General features: G+C 36.1%; 1 pseudogene; it reads right to left on the reverse strand.

Moving 5' to 3' along the window:
* Positions 1 to 7493: 7493 nt before the first annotated feature.
* LOC113175511 (uracil-DNA glycosylase pseudogene) lies at positions 7494 to 8163 on the reverse strand (annotated as a pseudogene).
* Positions 8164 to 23589: the final 15426 nt, after the last annotated feature.

Genomic DNA, 23589 nt, shown 5'->3' on the forward strand with positions numbered 1-23589 from the left:
TGAAGAAACCCTGGGACTATAGCAGAGAAATCACTAACAGAGTGAAATCTTCTAGATGTCACCATTGAGATATCAGGAAAGTGAATGAAGCTGTCTTTGATCATCTAGACGTGTTGAGCTATATGTTACTGAATGGCCACAGCTGACATCACAGAGTAGATGAATCACCCAGTCAACCACTGCTATAACTCTTAACAAAAACAAAACAAAAGCAAAAATGAACAAACAAAATCATAAGCTGTAACAAGGCTTTTTCCCATCAAGTTTGTGTCAAAAAGTGCAGAAACTTGGATACTACTTGCAAGCTAACAAGCTGATAGAAGATCTGAATCAGAGACAAAGGACTTTATTGTTCACAGCAAAAGGAAATCATGTTGGTTTGTGTATTAACCTCATGCCAACCACGTCCCAGTGAGGGCAACATGAAGGGCCCATTCTGGAAGCCTATGCAGTCAGTGGATTGTAAAATAGGAGAGTAACCCAAAGCTAGGAGGAGTCCGTGTTTTATAAAAAGTGGAAGCCAACCTACTCTTCGGGAAGAGGTACTGTCTCATCCCTAAGGGCTTCTTCATGTAAATGAAACCCCAAGAAATGCATTAGGTAAAAGTGATTAAGGCCATGCATTTTTGGTATACCCAGTGCACATGTGTAGAGGTCAACATGCTGGATTGCTACTTGCAACAGATTGTTACACAACAGATTGCATGCTTCATTTTCAGTTGGACATTTTCACTATATAACAGGAGCATATCCTGGACCCTGGGTATTGAGAAATAAAACTTAACAGTTATTTTTGTTGAATCTCACAGGGAAAAGAAATATTGTATGATAGAGATCTGCTATCTCTTTGCAAAACTTCTGGTCTCAAGTCTAAATAAAACAAATGACTTTTTCCTTTCACTGTAGTTTTCACTTTTGGTCTCTCTTTCCTCCTGTTAACACTTACTTTAAAACAGTGCATTTTAATATGGTGTCTTAGTTTCATGATGGGTTTAATGGAGTATGTTAATGCCCCCAAACTGTGTACAAAATATTATGTATGTCAACTTAAGTATTTCTTTCCCGAGGAGATAATAAATAGTTCTTTTCAGACATTTTGAAAGTGTGATTTAAGCAAAGACCATAAAATAGCAAAGATATAACGAAATTCACTATTTTAAATTAACCAACCTAAAATGCTATCTTTAAAGCCCTAAAAATGCCTCATTTGCCATCATTGGCAAGCTAAACTCTAACTATTGGCTATTCCTAAATAGTTTGGTACTGCACCATGTGAGGCCGCAATTTGAATGCCTCTGGAATATCTACTTCCAATGTGTGTGTTCAGTATGATTTTTTTTGGGGGGAGGGTACTGGGGATTGAACTCAGGGGCACTCAACAACTGAGCCACATCCCCAGCTCTTTTGTATTTTATTTAGAGACAGGGTCTCACTGAGTTGCTTAGTGTCTTGTGTTGCTGAGGCTGGCTGTGAACTTGCAATTCTCCTGCCTCAGCCTCCCAAGCCACAGGGATTACAGGCATGCACTACCACACCTAGCCAATGTGGAATTTTTATTGGCATAATTGGAGAAGCCATGGATTAGAATGAGCACATGGATTATATGGTATTAAATTTCTCAATTATTGGTCCTATATTAACTATGCAGTCTTAATAGAACTGGATAAAATATGCCTTTGGAATATATACCCTATTTATTATAAGGAGTGAAGATCTCAGAGTACAACTGGTCCCTTTTGACCCTATACTTGCATTAACAGCATCGAAGTTAGCAACATACCAAAAAGCAGGTGTCAGTATAAATCTCACTTTATCTTTCTCACCAATGAAATGGTTCTATGTGCATAGTATATATGTTGTGTTAATATTTATAGGTCTCATTGCCTGCTTAATAAATGAAGGAGTATACTACATATTTTAAAAATTTATTTTTTATCACTATGATTCCAGTCAGATTAAAACTACAAATAATTGGAAGACTCAGGGGCTCTTTCTGGGATAGATTAATATCTGAATTGTCAAAGTCTTCTGTTAAGCTGAACATAGTTTTTTGTTTGAATTATAAAGTAAGTCCTTTCCAGTCCAGCAAAAATTCAAAGCCACTTAACTCATTAAAGTAGAATATAGCACTAGTTAAATAATCCTACACATTTTCTGCAACAAAAGATATAATTACAATGAATCACAACACCCTCACCCTCCCTCAACCAAACTCCCACCCTCACTCCATCCTATATTCATCTACATAGACAAAACACCTGGATATTGAGAAAGTTGATTTTATAATAATGAAAACAAACTGAATGGTAAATCTTGAACCTTGCCAAAAGTAGTTATAGTATTTTTTTAGAGAATTCCACTGATGTATTTTCTCTAAAATATAGCAAACCATTCTAAGATATCATTTTTTGTCTTTTCAAAATGATTTTTCATAGAGTTTTAATGTTTTCCAAATTATTTCTATTCTGCTATCCACCCGTCACTCAATTAGTGTTGTTTTTCTGAAAATGAACTATTAATAGTTTTCACTTTTAAATATTCAAATAAGTATATACACTGTATATACTTATTTAGATACCTAGCATTTATTTAACTAAGTCTAATAATTACAATTTTATTCCAGTAATTAAATGCCACAAAGGTTAATATGCATAATTGCTTCAATCTTTGAACATTTTTTTTTCTATTTTGGAATGTCTACAGAGTGGTAACACATTAAAACTTGTGACACTTTTTAAAAATTTACAACCAAAATGGAGATGAATCCTGGTATATAAAAAAGCTCCATCTCCTTTAACATTCTCAACTAAATCTGGTGCAATATCTTTTATGTATTATATCTTAATGAAAAGAGATATTTTCTGTGATTCATGGAAAGTAACTTAATCTCTTTGACCCATTTGTCAAATGGAGATAATAATATCCAACTTAGTGTTGTTTTAAGACCTTAATGAGTTGCTGGTTAAAATAATTACCACTTCTTAATTATTCACTGTTATCCAAGAACCTGTAAGATTTAATATTCAAAAGACTGGCTGAATTCAAGAGATCTTAATCAGAGTTTAGAATACCAAGTGTATAGAATCTGTATAGTAGATTGCTGGAGAAGAGAGAACTATGGAGAATGGGCTCTGAGAGTATGAACATCACCCGCATGAACTTGGCTGGAAGATGGTCTCCAAATACACAGGATTAGACTACCTAAGGCTTACATTGTGGTTACCATGGGGGCATGAACAGAATATGATGCTGGAGGATTCTGGAGTTCTTGTGTAACCCTGGAGGCAGGATATGCTTAAAATGGTGCTGATATCCTTAACATCCAGCTGAGACACCAAGAAAGTCTTAGGTCTTTAGGAATGAGCACACTCTCAAGAAGGGACTAGAAAAGATGTTTTGTAAATGGTCAAGTAATAAAGATTTTAGGCTTTGTGCGCTCTCTCTCTCTCTCTCTCTCTCTCTCTCTCTCTCTCTCTCTCTCACTCTTCTCATTATTTGGTGGTACACGCCTAGAATCCCATCAAATTGAGAGACTAAGGCAGGAAGATCTCAAGTTGAAGGCCAGGTAGCAACTTAGTGATACTCTGTCCCAAAATAAAAAAGGGCTGAGGATGTAGCTCAGTGTAGAGCACCCTTGGGTTCAAACCCTGATACCAAAATACAGAATAAAACGAAACAAAACAAAATAACAAAAATAGAGCTATCATAAGATCTAGCAATTCCACTTCTGGATATATATCCAAAGGAGCTCAAATGAATATGTTGAAGGGATATTTGTATTCTTGGGTTCATTACAACATTATTCACAATGGCCGGGATTTGGAATCAACCAAAGTGTCTGTCAGTGGATGAATGATAAAGAAACTATGGTGTATATATACAATGTGTGAGAGTCAGCTTTCCATTACTATATCTAATGCTGCAAAAAATTAACTTATATAAAGAAATATAGTTTGGGAATTAGCTCAGTGGTAGAGGGCTTGCCCAGCATGAACTAGGCCCTGGGTTCCATCCCCAGTACCCCCCCCACACACACACACACAAAGGTATAATTTGGTTCACAGTTTTGGAAGTTTCAGGCCATGGTTAGTTAGTTGCATTACCTGTGGGGCTGTGGTAAGGCAGCACCTCATGGCAGGGAAAGTGTGGCAGCACAATGCTCCTCACCTTGTATCTTTTTTTAATATATATTTTTTGTAGATGGACACAATATATGTATTTATTTATCTTTATATGGTGCTGAGGATCGAACACAGTGCCTCACACATGGTGGGCAAGCCCTCACCTTATATCTTTAACATGAGAGAAAGAGGAAGAGGCTGGGGTTCCACTATCCACTTTGAGTGCATGGCTCCAATGATCTGAGGACCTCTGATGGACCCCAACTCTTAAAGTTTCCACCACCTCCCAATAGTGCCAGCTGAGCAACAGACTTAACACATGAGCCTTTGGGAGGTATTTCAAAGTATAGCACAATGGAATACTATTCAGCTTTGGAAGGTGGATATCCTGTCACTTGCAATAACAGGTGTTACCTGGAAGACCTTGTGCTAAATGAAATAAGCCAGGTACAGAAGCATGAATACTTACATCTCATTTACATGTGGAATTTAAAAATTGAACTCATAGAAGCAATGAATAGAATGAAGTAGAAAAGTCTCTCCTTCACTGTTAATTGCTTCATAATGAAACTAGAAACAGCCCAAGTTTTTGTCTATAGGTGAACACATAAACAAACAAGCTGTAATAGAGTAATACCATGAGACACTGTTAAGCAATCAAAAGAAATAAATTCTTGATATATATAAATACAGTGATTAAAATTGCAAACATATCCATCAAAGGAAAGAAGACACACAAGAATATGTACTATACTGTAAGAGTCCATTTATGTAAAACACCAGAATAGTCTAAACTAATCAAAGGTGATAGAAATCAGAACAGTGGGTAATGCTGAGATAGGGTTGGCTGGTTGGAGATATGGTGGAACATTTTGAGATAAAAGAAATTTGTGATATCTTTATTGTGGCAGGAGTGGTTTCAAAGGTGTATGTATTTGAAAAAAAACTTATCAGACTATAAAGTTCAATTATATAAATTCTTTTGTATATTAATTTTGCCTCAATAAATTTTATGAAAGAATTATTTTTTTTCCAACGGGTTAGATCTTTTATTACCAAACTTGTAAGGGTTAACTCTTTAACCCAGCTAACAGCAAAACCACTGTCTTTAAAAAAAAAAATATGCATCTGCGTGTCTTACAAAAATGTAAAAATCTCCAGTGATGCAAAAAAAAAAAAAAATCCAAGTCCATAAAAATAGAATCTGGTAATCTGTCCCTCCTTAAAACACCTCAACTGATGACCCTAGGAGAAAATCCTCCACCCAGCATGAAAACAAAACAGAACCTTCTTCTCTGTTCAACTTCACCTTCATTCCAGACTGCTTCTTCATCCAGTCTGAGGCTCACACCGAGGGTGTGATCCTCAGGGATCCTTGCCTTTACTATAATCAGGAAACTCTGATCCTTAGCTTTTTTTTTTTCTTTTTTTTTATTGGTTGTTCAAAACATTACATAGTTCTTGACATATCATATTTCACACTTTGGTTCAAGTGGGTTATGAGCTCCCATTTTTACCCCGTATACAGATTGCAGAATTACATCAGTTACACTTCTATTGATTTACATATTGACATACTCATGTCTGTTGTATTCTGCTGCCTTTCCTATCCTCTACTATCCCCCCTCCCCTCCCCTCCCCTCTTCTCTCTCTACCCCCTCTACTGTAATTCATTTCTCTCCCTTGTTTTTTCCCTTTCCCCTCACATCCTCTTATATGTAATTTTGTATAACAATGAGGGTATCCTTCCATTTCCATGCAATTTCCCTTCTCTCTCTCTGTCCCTCCCACCTCTCATCCCTGTTTAATGTTAATCTTTTTCTCATGCTCTTCCTCCCTGCTCTGTTCTTAGTTGCTCTCCGTATATCAAAGAAGACATTTGGCATTTGTTTTTTAGGGATTGGCTAGCTTCTCTTAGCATAATCTGCTCTAATGCCATCGATTTCCCTGAAAATGCCATGATTTTGTCATTTTTTAGTGCTGAGTAATACTCCATTGTGTATAAATGCCACATTTTTTTTATCCATTCATCTATTGAGGGGCATCGGGGTTGGTTCCACAGTCTAGCTATTGTGAATTGTGCTGCTATGAACATCGATTGTAGCAGTATCCCTATAGTACCCTCTTTTAAGGTCTTCAGGGAATAGTCCTAGAAGGGGAATAGCTGGATCAAATGGTGGTTCCATTCCCAGCTTTCCCAGGAATCTCCATACTGCTTTCCAAATTGGCTGCACCAATTTGCAGTCCCACCAGCAATGTACAAGAGTACCCTTTTCCCCACATCCTCGCCAGCACTTGTTGTTGTTTGACTTCATAATGGCTGCCAATCTTACTGGAGTGAGATGGTATCTTAGGGTGGTTTTGATTTGCATTTCCCTGACTGCTAGAGATGGTGAGCATTTTTTCATGTACTTGTTGATTGATTGTATGTCCTCCTCTGAGAAGTGTCTGTTCAGGTCCTTGGCCCATTTGTTGATTGGGTTATTTGTTATCTTATTGTCTAATTTTTTGAGTTCTTTGTATATTCTGGATATTAGGGCTCTATCTGAAGTGTGAGGAGTAAAGATTTGTTCCCATGATGTAGGCTCCCTATTTACCTCTCTTATTGTTTCTCTTGCTGAGAAAAAACTTTTTAGTTTGAGTAAGTCCCATTTGTTGATTCTAGATATTAACTCTTGTGCTATGGGTGTCCTATTGAGGAATTTGGAGCCCGACCCCACAATATGTAGATCGGAGCCAACTTTTTCTTCTATCAGATGCCGTGTCTCTGATTTGATATCAAGCTCCGCCCCACGCGCTTGCAAGGTAGGCGGACCTGCGACCCATCAGCAGAACAGCCCCTGATCCTTAGCTTTTGGGACAGATTCCTAGAGGCTTGCAAAAGGTCCTCCAGATTCTTCTAGGAAGTGGCCTGAAGATTCTCCTAAAGATTTAAGGGGCTTTTCTAAGCCAAGCCACCAAATACCTTGTAACCTAAAGTCTAACCTATTAGCAGCAAGACCAAACACAGCCGTCCCAAAAAGGTACATCTCTCCCATTTTGAACCAAAGAGGTAAGAGGCTGGACAGGACCCAGAACCTGACCTCACTGGTCTTGAGAGAAGTGTGCTTATTTCAGGCAGAGCCACCTTTGCCGTCCTGGGGCCTTATCTTACTGTGCCTGGAGGGTTCAAATACAGAAATGGTCACAGTGCTGCATCTCTGCTGTCCCTGGCTGGGCAGCCTGGCTCTCTGCTGTTGAATGGAAGCTCTCTCCTCTTAAGCAAGGCACTTAAGAATAAGGAAATTTTCAATGACTTCACAATTGACGAATACTTCAACAGCAGCTTCTCAAAAACCACCCCCAAAGAAGAGACCCCCTCTCAGTGCAAGGTCACAGCTCCTTCCAGTCGATGGGCTTCTTCCCAGATTTCTGCAGCAGCTCATTAGCTTTAGAAAAATGTCTACACCCAAAGAACTCTCTATACACGGACAGTGGGGAGGGATGAGCAGTCTGCAGTACATGGTGCCGCTTCTTGTTTGGCCCATCCTGATAAATCTCTATGGCCAGGATGAACAAAACCATCTATATCTGTAGACAGCTCTTTATAAATGTTTTCCAAACTGGGCGGAGGTGGAACAGGTCTTTGGATGCTAAAGCAGAGCCCATGAGCTTGATTGGGTCCATGGTAAGGATCTTGTCCCAGGATGACAACCTTCACATCTTTTATGTCACATGTTTGGGTCCATGTGAAGACTTGGTGTGGAGGCGGGTAAACAGTGTAACGTTTTCTTTCTTCTGCAACGAATCCCATTAGCTTGATGAAATACGGCTTCCCATACTCGGTGCCCAGGGGCTTCCTCCAGCTCTCGCGGAAGCCCACGGGCACGTTGTGGGCAGCGAGTCTGAGCAGCGCCGGGGACTTGTTTCTCTGGATGCAGACCAGCTGCTCCTGGCTCAGCGGCAAGGAGGGCGGCATGTCGGGCTCCTGCTGCCCGACCCGGGCCTTCTTGGTGGGATGGTCCTCTGAAAGAATTCTTTTTGAGATTGTATCTCTGGTCATGGGAACAGTTGCTTTGGTTTCTGACAGAATCTACAGTGGGGAAATTCTGGTATCTATTGCCACAACGAAATGTGAGTTTTCAAAATTTACCAGTTCCCCAAATTCTCTAAATTTTCTGCTCTTATGTTCAGTGTCATTATATTATATATAATATATAACATGTATTATGTAGTGTATATTGGGTAGCCTTGAACATCTATTTATGTGCTATCAGAATTCTTGTTATTAACTTTATTAGTTTATTTTTTGTATCCATCTAAAAAGTGTTATTTAGATTTTATGATTTGATTTGAACTATCTAAATGTCCATTTCAACATGATGCTTCTAGATAACAAAATGATGGCGTAACTGACAATCTATATACAACATGTAGAAAAAAATCGAAGTAAATAAAAAATAACATAAGGATAGTAAAAATGTATTTGAAAATAAACATAAAATGATAAAGGCCTAATGTTTAAAATATAAGAGGATCTACAATGAATCAATAGAAACAATGAATGATTTAAAAGGCACTAATATTTCCTAGACAAGGAAATACCAGACTCTCAATTATTTGAAAAAAATGCTCTGCTTCACTATTAATTGCTAAACTACAGGCTAAATTTTAAAAGATGGTCTTTCACACCAATTAATAGGCAAATATTAAGGAGTTGGTAAAAACTAAGTGTTGCTAAGGAAGTGAAGCAAATGAACTGCAATCCACTGCTAGTTAGAGTAAAATTAGTATAACCACTTTGAAAAATAATTTTATATCGCTTAGATAAACTTCAACATACTGATAGCCCATAGTACAGCAAATCTGCTCCTAAGTATAGACCCTTAAGAAAGTCTTGACTTTGTGTGCCAGAAGACATGTCCAAGATTTTAATTTAATTTATTGTGGCTGGGGATTGAACCCAGGAACTCCTGCTTGGTAGACAAGTGTTCTACTGGTGAGCTACACCCAAGAAGTGCCTTAAAAGTACCATTTGTAGTATCAGAAAACTAGAAATATTGCAATTGTCCTCAACAGTAGACTGTAGAATTTTCATATAAAGAAAAACTGGTTAGCAAAGTGGTTACCACAGACTGTCTTGCCAGACTATGTGTATATTCCAGCTTCTCATTTAGCAATGCAAACTTGAAGCAAGTTTATTTCATTTTTCTTTGTCTTTCTTTAGGTGCTGGGAATGGAACGTAGCGTTTCATGAATGCTAGACACTCTACCACTGAGCTATATCTGTAGCCCCTTGAAACAAGTTTCTAACTCTGTTAGTGACCCAGTTTCCTCATATGTAAAAATGAAGGAATAGCAGTACTTACAAAGTTCTCCTAAGGATTAAATTGATTTATGAATGTATTTTAATTCATACACATACATATGAAAACAGAATCACTGACAGGTTAGTTTACTTGTCCAAGGTCCCACTGGTACCTATATATGTACATGTATATGTATGTATGTGTGTGTATGTTATAAAATCTTAGAAGAGTGCTAATAGGCATTAAATCCTATGTTGAATATAATTTTTCTCAAATTGTTGGACAACTAAAATTGTCTACATGTATAAAGCAGTAAAAATAGACCTTAAAACAGGGAAATTACTTTTTAAGCACAGAGCCATAATTCTTAGCTAGAATTTTTATAAAAACTCATCAACAGGCAAAACTAAACCACGGGTCACTTAAAGATCAGAGGTAGATAGCAACTCTTTAAAGAATGCAAATGAATGATTGTCACAAAAGCCAGGATAGTTAAAAAATCCATGGGTTGGGTCAGGTGTGGTGGTACACGCCTATAATCCCAGAGGCTCAGGAGGCTGAGGCAGGAGGATCACCAGTTCAAAGTCACCCTCAGCAATTTATAGAGACCCTGTCTCAAAATAAAAATTAAAAGGGGCTGGGGATGTGGCTCAGCGGTTAATTAATGCACCTGGGTTCAAACCCTGGCACCAGAAAAAAAATAATTTATTGGTTGGGCTGGAAGGGATTTGGGTCTATAAACTCAGCAACTCTGGAGGCTGAAGCAAGAGGATTGAATGGGTTAAAGGTTAGGCAGGAGCACACAGGGAACTCTTAAACTGTGGAATGTTATCACTTTATCCTGGGTGATAGACATACAAGTATTCATTCTACTATTAGTCTTAAAATTCAGTGGATACATTTTATAAATATTTGTGTGTATGATATAATTCTAGTCTAGCTTAAAACTTGAGTCTCATATGTAATCACAAGCTCTTCTCTTGTGGTCATAGCTATACACACAGCTAGTTCTAAGGCTAGAAGCCAAGAATAAGCAAGCTCTGCTAACAGCCTCCATTCCCTTTATTCTCAGTTGTTTCTTCTCTGTTGTCAATTATAATAAGGGGTAGAATTAAAAAGAGTGTTTCTTTAACTCAGTGACAGCCTTTCACAGAGCTCTTGGTGTCTTAGTCATTTGGGCTGCTATAATTGAACACCAGAGACTGAGTAGTTCATAAACAGAAATTTATTTCCCATAGGTCTGGAGGCCTGAAATCTGAAGTCAGGGTGCCATCATGATCAGTTTTGGTGAGTGTCTTCTTTCTGGCTGTAGACTATCTTTTTTTCTGTGTCCCAATATAGGGAAAGATGCAAGAAACTCTCTGGGGCCTCTTTTTAATTTTTAAAAAATATTTATTTATTTATTTTTAATTTTTCGGCGGACACAACATCTTTGTTTGTATGTGGTGCTGAGGATCGAACCTGGGCCGCACGCATGCCAGGCGAGCGCGCTACCGCTTGAGCCACATCTCCAGCCCCTCTTTTTAATTTTTTTTAAACTTTGATACTGGGTATTGAATCCAGGGTGCTTAACTACTAAGCCATATTCCAAGCACTTTGAATTTTTTTATTTTGAAACAAATTGCTTAGGGCCTCACTAAGTTGCTGAGGCTGGCCTTGAACTTGTGATCCTCCAGCCTCTGCCTCCTGATTTACTAGGATTACAGGTGTGCACCACCACACCACACCTTCTTTTATAAGGGTACTTATCCTATTCATGAAGGCTCCACCCTCACTTCTCAAAGGTCCCACCTCCATACCCCAGTGCCTATCCAGAAATGTTGTACACAAGGGAGGAAAATGGTTTGTGAGCCTAGAATCCTGGGGAATTTTTGACAGTCATCATATCAATCTTTGTGCTTAAACTTGACTATGTTTTTTTTCTTTGCTTTGAAAAGTATCCAATAATTGAAAGATATTTTATTACCACATTTTCTTTATGTGCAACTAACTTAGGAAGTTAAACTTTTAAAATTTGTCAACTTTATCATTATCATTATCATCATCACTATTGTGTGGCAGACAAAAGCTGTCATAACAATTTTGAGTTAATTAAAACTGAAAAATGTACTCTTATTTTTACTTTGATAGGCTTGAAGAACAAATCTTTGCATTACCATTTTAGTCAATTAGGGCTGATCTAACAGAGTGCCATAGACTGGGTAGTTTACAAACAACAGTAATTTATTTCTCTAGAGCACTGGAGGCTGGAAGTATGAGATCAGGGCATCCAGTATGCTTGGTTTTGGTGAAGGCTCTCTTCCAGGTTGCAGACAACCAGCTTCTTGTATGCTCACATGGAAGAAAGAGAGCAAGAGAGTTCTTTGGGACTCCTTTCTAAAGGAACCCTACACTGTACCTCTCACGAGGAATTCACCCTTATCACCCATTCACTTCCCAAATGCTACACCTCCTAATATCATCAGCTTGGGGGTTAGGATTTCAACATGTGAATTCTGGGAGTAGACAAATATTTAGATCATAGCAGTTGCTGTTAATTTCTGACTATCAAACTCTGGCTCTCTATGTTCTCAATGATACATTCACCCAAATGTTGACTCTTTCATTATGAGCCCATGTGAATATTCTTAAGAATTTTTAGGACTTCACCACTGCACTCACCCCAGCCCCCTTTATCCTCTATTAACTTCTACAACCAGCCATCCACTGAGAACCCACACCAGAATTTCTCCTTGTTGGCCACTTAATTCTAGATACTCAAGTGTTATTCCTATGATGAACTATAGAAGTATATGTTGTGCCACTGTTATCTCTTTAACTCTTTCCTTCTTTTCCCAAGTCTCCTATTTTCCTGATCAGGTAGGTACAGAGGCATAACAGCAAGCCTGTTGCCTAAACAAACATCTAGCCAGGGATCAAAATGCCTCTACTCTTTTTATATGGACCCCCAATTTCATGAATGTTTTTTCTTGGAACACCACACAATTTGATTTTGAGAAGAAAGCTTTTCCCCCACTTCCACAAAGAGGCAGAGGAATCACTTGGATGACTTCTCTACTACCCATGGTTCTCTCGTACACTGTGGTGCAAGAGTAGTGCCCTGGTTGATTATGGTATGGGTTGAGCTGGGGCACCATTTAAGAAGCCTGCAGTGGGACATCCAAAGTTGAGTTTGGGTACCTTATTGGACATTCCTTTTAGAATAAGATACTTTGTGCCTTAGTAACATTCTTAATTTTTTTTCTTTATCAACTATGGGTTTTAGTAAACAACCTCAGAGCAACAAGAAACATACTATTAAATGTCTAGTAACATCAGATTCCCACATTTGTTAATTGTGTACTCTCTTTCAAGTCTCCTAAATTCTCCCAACCTCAATTTTCTTATCATTATTTAGAAATAATACCATGTCTAACCTTTTAGTTGTTTTCTAATATTGAAGAAGTACAGGTGCACAGGGACTTGTACAGACTAAATATTTAAGAAACTTTGAGAGAGCACTCATAAATGTTCATTTGGAAGAAAGGCCTGAATTGGGCAGAAATTAACCTAATATAATAAATGGAATATTTCATAACTTTGAGAAATTGATCCCAGAATGTAGATTTTACTACATACCCTAAAGTAAAAATAAATTACATCTTTAGAAGGAATAACATAGTAATTAATGGATTGGTCACATAACTACAAATTATCCTTTGGTACAATATATTTTCTTAATTTTATCTTTGGCTTTACATTTGGTTATTCCATTAAAAAGAAGAGGTTATTCTTTGGAAATTGTTTACTTTTTTGAACATAAAGGCTTTCATTACTTTGCATTATTTTTTTATCCATACAATAGGCTATTTATACTGGATTATTCCATCTGGAAATAAGTACTGAAAAGGATTCATTATGATATATGTTTGATACAAAAGTAGGCATGATAATATATTTAATAAGAGTATGTTTCATAGTTGAATGTTAGTTTGAGAATTGTGAAAATTAAAGGAGCTTATTCCTATAAAGTTCTCAGCAAGGTGTCTGATGTAAAGACTCAAAATGCTATTATGATTATTATAAAGCTTTCTACATAGGCTTTTTAATATTTTTAAAATGCCAAATTAAATAATGTACTAAAATTCCAGTAGGAGAAAAATTAAGTTGGATAATGACAACTGAAATCTATATTTATTCACATGATTTCTGCATTTTGAAAAGAACATATTTCATGCTGTTAAGATAGGTTAATGCCACACAGTGGTCTACACCTGTAATTCCAGTGATTCAGGAGACTGAGGCAGGAGGATCACAAGTTCAAGGCCAGCCTTAGCAAGTTAGCGAGGCCCTAAGCAACTTAGCGAGACTCTGTTGCAAAATAAAAAAGAAAAAGGGCTGGGGATGTGGTTCAGTGGTAAAGTGTCCCTGGTTCAATTCACAGTATCAAAAATAAAAAGATAAAAAAATAAATAGGATAGCTCTTCTCCAAAAGGCTGTCTATCTACAAATATTTTATGGATAATTATATATCAAAGGGTATTAATAAACCTTTTCTTATTTCTATGGCATAGAAGTAGTTTCTTTTCTTTTTTTAAATTGGCAAAATTAAGAAAACAAAAATAATAGAACACACCATAAAAGCTTAAAGCATCAATCACATATTTGCGTGTTTTTACTTAGGGCTTTTCCTTTGAGTGTATAAAATCAATAATGTGAGTTCCACATTATTTTTCTTACACAAACTATATCAGATAACTTTTTTTTTTACAGTTTGTTTGATTTTATTTAAAGCAGTTAGGGAACTTAAAATTGGCAAACAGTCTGAGTTCAGAAATCTTTTAAATGTTAACAAGATTTCCCCTATATTTACAGTTCTCATCCACACCAAATTTAAAAGGAATGTTTAAAGATGCAGCTTTAATAATATTTTACAAAACATTCAAGTTAGTTCTCCTAGAAAGAACAACTCTTTTTGCATTCTTGTTATCATAATATTTCCTTAAATCAATTATCACATTAATATGTACAAATTGCATAAATATGTTTTAATATGAGCTCAACAGATTCTTTGTAAGCATCTAATTTGAATGGTAGGAAGAGAAACATGTAGTTAGTAAGAGTACCATCAACTAGCAGTGAGTACTTTAATGTTCCCTGGGTACCAGTTTGAATACTTTATAGAAGAAATAGAGAATATTTATTATTTTGGTAAATCAGTTAACTGGTAGTCTGGTAAAGGAATGTCTTGTATTATATTCTAATAAGATGACCCTTTAAGTGACAATAGCTGATAAAAATTAGTCACTATCTTTAGGTAGTACAGATCTATATCAGTGATTTCAGAATTTTAAAATTTCATTTTTATTGAAATAAAAAAAAACTAACTAAATCATATTGAACTAAAAATAAGCTCCAAAGAACCACATATGCAGTATTTTCCTCAAGGTTTTCTCAAAGCTGCCCCCCACCCAAAGTAAGTAATTTTGCCGGGGGTGTAGTACTGGGGATTGAACTCAGAGGCATTGGCCATTGAGCCACATCCCCAGCCTTATTTTGTATTTTATTTAGAGACAGGGTCTCACTGAGTTGTTTAGCACCTCACTTTTGCTGAGGCTGACGTTGATCCTCCTGCCTCAGCCTCCCAAGCAGCTGGGATTACAGGCATGTAATTACTGAGTCCAGCTCAAAGGTAAATAATTTAAAATGTACCTAGAACATAATATCAAAATATTCAAATCATAAAATAGTTCTCTTACAACAAACAAGCAGTGGTTTTGTTCCTCAGAAAGTGCTGTGTATTTGGGAGATCTCTATAATCTATGAACTTCCTCTGATCCCCATGCTTAAAAGTCTTTCTATAACCCTGTTGATCCTTAAATGTATATAAAGCCCTTCCTCCTGAATTGATTCAGGATTCCAGGTGCCTTTTATTTCCTAAAAAATAAATAAACAACTTGCACTTCTAATTCTGCTTTTACTTTGGGATTTTCAGGAGATTTTTAAAAAATATTTATTTTATTAGATGGACACAATATCTTTATTTATTTATTTTTATGTGGTGCTGAGGAGTGAACCCAGGGCCTTGCATGTGCTAGGCGAGTGCTCTACTGCTGAGCCACAACCCCAGCCCCTTCAGAAGATTTTGAAAAGAACATATTTCATGCTATTAAGTTAATGCCAGGTACAGTGGTCTACGCCTGTAATTAAGATTAAAGTGGAAAAATCCATGTTTACACCCCCATTTTAAAACCAAATTTTACTGTCAAATCTTTGCAAGACCAGTTAAATTTAAAGAGGTTTAAGTAAGCATCTTTAATATAAGTTATTCCTTTGCTCACACAAAGCTTTTATTAATTTCTTTGGAAACTAAATCTTCAAGTTTGATGTACATGATTTTGAAGGGCTCACATACAATGGTCTCTGTGAGTATCCCAAAACTCCAGTGAGCAGCAAGCAAGGTATGAGAATCACTTATTGGTTAAAATGATAGGGACTACCTTAATATTTTCTTTTAGAATAATTATGATTTACAACTTTGATTTAAAAATATTTTCCACACTTTCTTTTGGTTTTATTAAGTTTGAGTAATTTCTTATTTCTTATCTTACAGTTCTGTTAAAGTTTTCTTTTATCTGGAAATGCCGTTGTTTCTTCCTTCATTAGCGAAAGGTGAATAATACAAGTTTCCCAACACTTTTCCACTGTATGCTAATTGCCATTGTTTCTAATGAGAAATCACTCACTTAATGCATCATTTTCAAATTTTCTTTTTCTTTTGTTGGAGCTGGGGATTGAACCCAGGGTCTTGTGCATGCAAGGCAAGAACTCTGCCAACTGATCCAGGTAGATCCCTAGCCCTCAAATTTTCTCTTGATCTATTTTAAGCAGCTCATCTGTGACATCTCTAACTGTGGTTTTTGTTGTATTTATCCTATGTGCTTCATTGAGTTTCATGAATCTATAATTTTTTTAATATTTATTTTTTAGTAGTAGTTGAACACAATACATTTATTTATTTATTTATTTATTTTTATGTGGTGCTGAGGATCAAACCCAGGGCCTTACATGTGCTAGGCAAATGCTCTACCTCCGAGCCACAACCCCAGGCCCCCCCGTGCACCGCTGTATCTATAAATTTAAATGCACTACCAACTTTGTGATTTTGCTTGCCACCATTTTTTAAAATACGTTTCTCTCTCCATCTAAAATAGGGATTCTTGACAGTCATGGTAGTGCTCACCTGTAATCCCAGCTGCTTGGAAGGCTGAGGCAGGAGGATCAAGAGTTCAAAGCCAGCCTCAACAAATTAGCGAGGTCCTAAGCAACTTAGAAGACTGGATCTCAAAATAAAATAAAAACGGCTGGGGATGTGGCTCAGTGGTTAAGCACCCCTGGATTCAATCTCTGGTGCCCCCTCAAATATATATGTATGTATGTATATGTGTATATATATGTATACATATATATGTACATAAATAGTTACAATGTATATACATCTGCACATATGTATAGGCATTCTTCTGGGACTCAGATTATATGTGTGCTAAAACTCTGCTTGTTCTTTTTAATTTTTTTCTGTTTTTCAGATACTATAATTTCTATTGTTCTATCTGCAAATTTTCTTTTTTCCATTTGTATGCCTGTTCTGCTGTTAAGCTCATTAGAAGTGTATTTTTCTTTAACGTGTTGTATTTTTTAAAATACTAGAAATTCCCCTTTGTTCATTTTATAGCTTCTTTGCTTCTGCTGAGATTTCTTTTTTATTTATAACAAGCATATTCCTGATGATAGTTATAAAAGCTGTGTTATAAAATCTTTTGGTTTTATAGTTATTACAAATTTTTAAAAATCTTGAGATTGGTCTTCATTGATTTTCTTTTCTCTTAGAATCACTAATTTTTTTCTTGATTCTTCATATTCTGAACAGTTTGAATTTTACCCTGAAGTAAATTGTATGTTGTATTGATTCTGTGTTTTTAATGTTTTTCTAAAGAGTGTTCTTTTTTTTTTTTTGTACCAGGTATTGAACCCAGGGATGTTTAACCACTGAGCTACATTCCCAGCCTTTTATATTTTTTTATTTTGAGATAGGGTTTCACTAAGTTTCTTAGAGCCTCACTAAGTTGTTCAGGGCCTTGTAAATTGCTAAGACTGGCTTCAAACTTGCAATTCTCCTGCCTATTGAGCCATTGGGATTATGGGCATGTGCCACCATGCCAGGCTCATTTTGTTTTTAAGCAGATATTTAACTTGGCTGAACTCCTAAAGTGAACAATGTCCCTCAGTGGTGGGTAGCAGCTGAAATGTCAATTTAGTGTTTGTATGTTAGCTTGGTTCCTTGCAGTCTGCTTTACCCATGTGCATTTCAGGGACTAATGGGCTATATGGGCAGTTTATTCATATAAACTGGTTCTCTCTTTTCTGTGATTTTCTCCTCACTCATCAGTAGCTATGGTTGCCTAGAACATCTTCCTTTGATTTTTTAAGCCAGTTAGACTAATTTTGAATAATTTTCTTATTTCTTATGATACAGTTCTATTAAAGTTTTCTTTTATCTGGAAATGCCTTTGTTTCTTCCTTTATTAGCGAAAGGTGAATATTACAAGTTTCCCAGCACTTAAAGATACTTTTCCACTGTGTGCTAATTTCCATTGTTTCTAATGAGAAATCACTCACTTAATGCATCATTTTCAAATTTTCCTTTTCTTTTGGTGGTGCTGGGGATTGAACCCCATGATATTATCCACAATGCTGACACAGACTGTGACCTGCTCTCAGGCTAAAATCTATTAAAAGAAAAAGGAATCTCATATTGTACCTTAACTTTCTTACAAGTGCCAAATAAACTTCAGTTCCTGCATACTTTTGGTCATAGTCTACTGCTTTAATTTTTTTGTGTGCATTTATGTGCTTGTTCTGCAGTTTATAGTGTTCTATGTGCAAGGATTCTTCTGATAGGAGATACTTGGCCTTTACTAGAAACTGAACCCAAGAATACTAAATTCAGTTGTTCTGTGGGTTTTACTCGATAGATACTAGAAGAAATAGTGTCAATCTTCTAATTGCTACATATTTCTCTCCAAGATTAAAATTAAGGGAAGAGGGAGAATCATATGATTTGTCTTCAAAATAAAGCAAAGAAAGACTATATTTGAGGAAAAATAGATGTGAAAACAGATGGGATAGTTTTCTAGAGTAGTAACAACATATTGCCAAATGCATTTTGATAGGCATAGAAAATTGTGAGGGCATTAATAGAATGAGCAAGATTTTAAATTATACATGTATCTGTACATCTCTGTGTGTTTGGGGAAAGAGAGGGAAAGAGAATTAAGGTATATGCACTTCACATCCTATTTGGCTTAATTTAAAATGCAAGGAATTCTAAAATCACAAGTTATCTATTTCTTATCTTTGAGCATATTATATCTTGGTTAAGAAAAATGTATACTTCAGCCTTAAAAAGTAAGATTATTTAAAACAGGATTTGTTCTATATAGATCATTAGGTAATTGAAAGAATTTTCTTTTGGTACGAGGGATTGAACCCAGGGGCGCTTAATCACTGAGGCACACCCCCAGCCTTTTTAATATTTTATTTAGAGGCAGGGTCTCCTGAGTTGTTAAGTGCCTTGCTAGTCTGCTGAAGCTGGCTTTGAACTTTCAATCCTCCTGCCTCAGCCTCTCAAGTTGCTGGGATTACAGGCATGCACCACCATACCCAGCCATGCACCACCACACCTGACAAGACTTTTTAATTTGGTAAATAATCATAATTATTACTTACTGTTTGGTTATATTTAAATGTATCACAAATGAAGAACCATGCTTGTAGTATAGATTTTCTCCAAAATGTTAGTAATACTGACAACTAAAAAGGGATAATTGGATTCTAATGCCTCCTCAGCCAATCAATTACTAATAGTTGCTATAAAAGACTCGTTTCAGTTGTCCATAATGTTAAGTTATTTTCTTACACATTGACATTTAAATGCAGGGGATTGTTTCACATGATTGAATTGGGTAGAAATATAAGAGAGGGTTATATTTGTATTACTTGGGTTGCTGATCAATTTAGAAAAATTGCAAGAACAAGGTAATATTTTTTCTCCTATACCTTTATATAATCATTTATGAGCATTGTCCCATTAAGCTAATAATGGTGTCGATGATAATCAGTGAACTCATTTTTGCCAATTATTCAGGTTCAAAATCTGAGTAGGGGCTGGTGCTTGCCTAGTAAGTCCCTGGGTTCAATCCCCAGCAAAAAGTCTTAGTCATTTCTGCCTTTTCCCTCACTCTCTCTATTAAAGTAATCAGAGTTCCACTCTTACTTATCTCATAATATCCTCCATATCTATTTTCCCTCTAATTATTATTGAAAGTGACCTAGCCCTGACGCTTAATTACTCATGTATTAGTACCACACTGTTCCTTGTTACTGATATAACTCACTTCCAGTTCACCCCATTCACTGCTGTTACTAATGGTAGTTCTATATGTTGGTAAAGTAAACATCACAATAATCCTAAAGTGTTGTTTTCTAAATGTAATTGTTTACTCATTAATACTTGGTGGTTCATAGTTTTATGAAGAGTTTAAACTCCTTAACCTGGTATGAAACATCCTTCCAGTTGTAACCATCTGCTTTACCATACCTTGGGCATGCTGGGCAAGTGATCTGTCACTGAACTCTATCCCTATCCCCATTCTGGTTCACCAGTTTAGTCTACTCATCACTCTCCCCAAGAATGACATGATCTACCTCTTGCTGCAAGGAAGGGACAGTGTTGTTCTGTTTTAAATTTTAAGACTCTATTTTAGTGTCCTTTCATAATTCAATTTAGGTAAGAATCACCTGGTACATTCCTAGGCTCCATCCACAGGTTCTGATTTCGTAGGTCTGTAGGTGAAACCTAAAACCTGCAGCTTTAGCAGTGGCCTTATAGACTCTGATGAAGTTGATCCATAGAATACAATGAGAAATATCACTCTGTTTACAAAAACTCTGCTCATTTTCCAGAAATATATGTATCCCTCTGATGGATTGAAGGCTCTGAGCATGTAAGGCAAGCTCTACCACTGAACAGCATCCCCAGCCCCATTCCATTTTTAAATATGAAGGCTTCAGAATTATTCCAGTCAAGATAGATAACTCACGACTGTGAACTCATAGGGTATCTCTCTGTAACATTCCCTTCATTCAATTCCAAGAGGACTGCCAACCTTTTTGGAATAGCCATTCCTCCCATTTCTATTTCCTTTCCTACTTAATTTTTTCTCTATAGCAGTTAACATTGCTTGACATTACAGTTTCTTTTCTTATAAATGATTTTCCCATTTGAAAATAAGATTCATGAGTATAGAGACAGTAATATTCACTTCTATACTATCATCTCATTACAGACTAGAACAGTATAGTAGATCCTTAAGAAATATTGTTGAACAAATGAATTAACACTTAGCATATATAGTTTTATTGTTAGTCATCTTTTTATGAATGTTCTTGATGATCTAACAATGTAGTGTACTTCCCTTTATTGTACTTTATAGAATCCAATCCAGAGATTTGCCCAATAAGCACACAGTGCAGATTTGTTGATACAAATTTGAAAATGACATTAATTGATAACTGCTTTAAATTTCATCTTTTTTTGTGTACATGTGTGGTGCTAGGGCTCAAAACCAGGACTTTGCATGCTAAGTACTATACCCCCAGCCCTTATAAGTAAAAACATGAAAGACAGAATAATGGCCCCTGGAAGATGTCTGTATCCTAATTCCCATAACCTGTTAATATGTTGCTTTGTGTGTGAAAGGAACTTTGCACATGTGATTCAGGTCAAGGACCTTGAAATGAGGAGATCATTCTGGTTTATTGATATAAATCGGATCTGATCTCAGGAGTCCTTAAAAAATCAGAGAACCTTTTCCAGTTTCAGAGAACCAGTAAGATGATTGCCCACGAAGGACCAAATTTGCTGTTGCTAGCTTTGAAGATGGGGGAGGAGGGCAAGAAGACAAAGATTGTGGGTGGCTTCTAGAAGTGGAAAGGACAAGGAAATAGATTCTTCCCTACAGCTTCAGAAAGGAAATGCAGCCCTGCTGATGTCTTGATTTTAGCCCAGTGAGATATAAGATAATACATTTATGTTGTTTTAAGCTTCTAACTTTGTGCTCATTTGTTATGGTCACAATAGATATAGATGGAAACAATTACAACAAAAAACAGCCCTTTAACTTTGTTCTTCTCACCATATGAAAAATGAAACAGATTGCTGCAGGCATGGGCATTTTTCAATTTTATTCATCTATAATACACTTTTGAATGTAAGAAATTTTTCTATTTTCTGAAGGAGAAAAAAAGTTTTAAATAGGTCTTATGGCTAAACTTGAATATAGAAAAATGTATAAATAAAATATACACCTATACTACTGACTTTGCAAATATTTATTAATTATGCATATATATTCAAAATCACATAATTAGAAATGCCATGTTATCCCTCTCCCATGTTCCATGAAACAATTTTATTCAGACTCTGATAAATTTAATATCAATTATTTTCATCACTTAATTTTTTGAGTGATCTGACAGTTTTCTAGAAAACAGAATCTTCACTTATTTTAATCTGTAAATGATGCTGTCACTAGAACTTTTATATCAAGCCACAAGTATGTATCTGTCATTCATCACTCTATGATAAAACCACTTATTATATATTTGCCTTTAAAGTAGTTCTTTTTTTGGGGGGTGGTACCTGGGATTGAACTCAGGGGCACTCAGCCACTGAGTCACATCCTCAGCCTCTTTTTGTATTTTATTTAGAGACAGGGTCTCACTGAGTTGCTTAGGGCCTTGCTAATCTGCTGAGGGTGGCTTTGAACTCTCAATCCTCATGCCTTAGCCTCCCAAGCACTGGAATTACAGTTATGTGCCACTGAGCCCAGCCTTTAAAGTAGTTCTTGCAGGGCTTGCTTACAATGATATATCTAAAATCTGTAATTCTGAGGTAATCTTCCCTCTCATAAAACAATTTAAAAATTATTGTTAATTATTTTGTTTCTTACCAATTACAGATGATAATTTATATTAACATTTAAAACTAGCATTGATTTAGACTAATGCATTTTCCCTAAGAAGAATAATTAAGAATGTGAGTGACTTTTATAAGGGTCTCTTCTATGAGAGAAAATTTTAGAGCTAAAAATTCAGCTTTTATTCAGAAAAATAAAATTTTTATTCCCCTCAGTTGATTTTTTCCCCTTTTTATGGACATCAGGAATTGTAGGAGACATCCTTTTTTGGTTTATTGTTGTTCAGTAATACCTCAAGTACTCCTTTCTATGATAATACATGTATTTTAATAGTATCCTATTTAATTGCCATATGCTATTGTTTCAGCTCCCTCTTTAAATTACTTTTAAAAAGACCTTTTAAAAATTATTTTTGTGGCACTGGGCATGTGCCACCATGCCTAACTACCTTTATTATTTTTATTAGCACATACTATCTGTACTTTTTATGACATATGATGTGAGGTTTTGATTCACATATACATTGGTAATGATAAGGGTAATGAACATATTTATCACTTTAGACTTTCAGCATTTCTCAAACAAAAAGTACATCAAAAATCCTCTCTTCAACTGTTTTGAGATATATAATACATTATTGTTTACTATACTCACCCTACTTTGCCAGAGAACACCAGAACTTATTATTCCTGTCTAATTATAACCTTGCACCAATTGTGCCTGTCCTTTATTGGTGAACCTTTCAATTGATTATAATTTTTAACAATGACAAATGATGATATAAGAAACACTACTTTCCATACATCATTTCAGTTTTGTATTTCCAAAACATAAATTCCTAGAGGTAGATTTGCTATGTGAAATCACAAATTTGAAAACTATTGTCAAATTGACTTACAAATGTATAAATAAATTTATGTTGCCAGGCATAGTGGCATGAGGATATGCTTCCCATCACTCTGATGACAGGGAATATAATTGACCTGTGGCCCAGCAGCACCACTTTAAAATTCATCATTTTCCTTGTGCTATGCATAGACCACTCTGTGAAGGTCCCAAAGGCTGCTCCCAGCCAGTAAATAATTGAGCACAGTAGAGATTCTAAAGCAGGTCCACTCCTGAGACGTGGGAATTCTCTCGCAGAGGATTTTGGCTCAAGGA

This window comes from Urocitellus parryii, chromosome X (genome assembly GCF_045843805.1).
Source record: "Urocitellus parryii isolate mUroPar1 chromosome X, mUroPar1.hap1, whole genome shotgun sequence".
NCBI classification, from domain to species: Eukaryota; Metazoa; Chordata; class Mammalia; order Rodentia; family Sciuridae; genus Urocitellus; species Urocitellus parryii.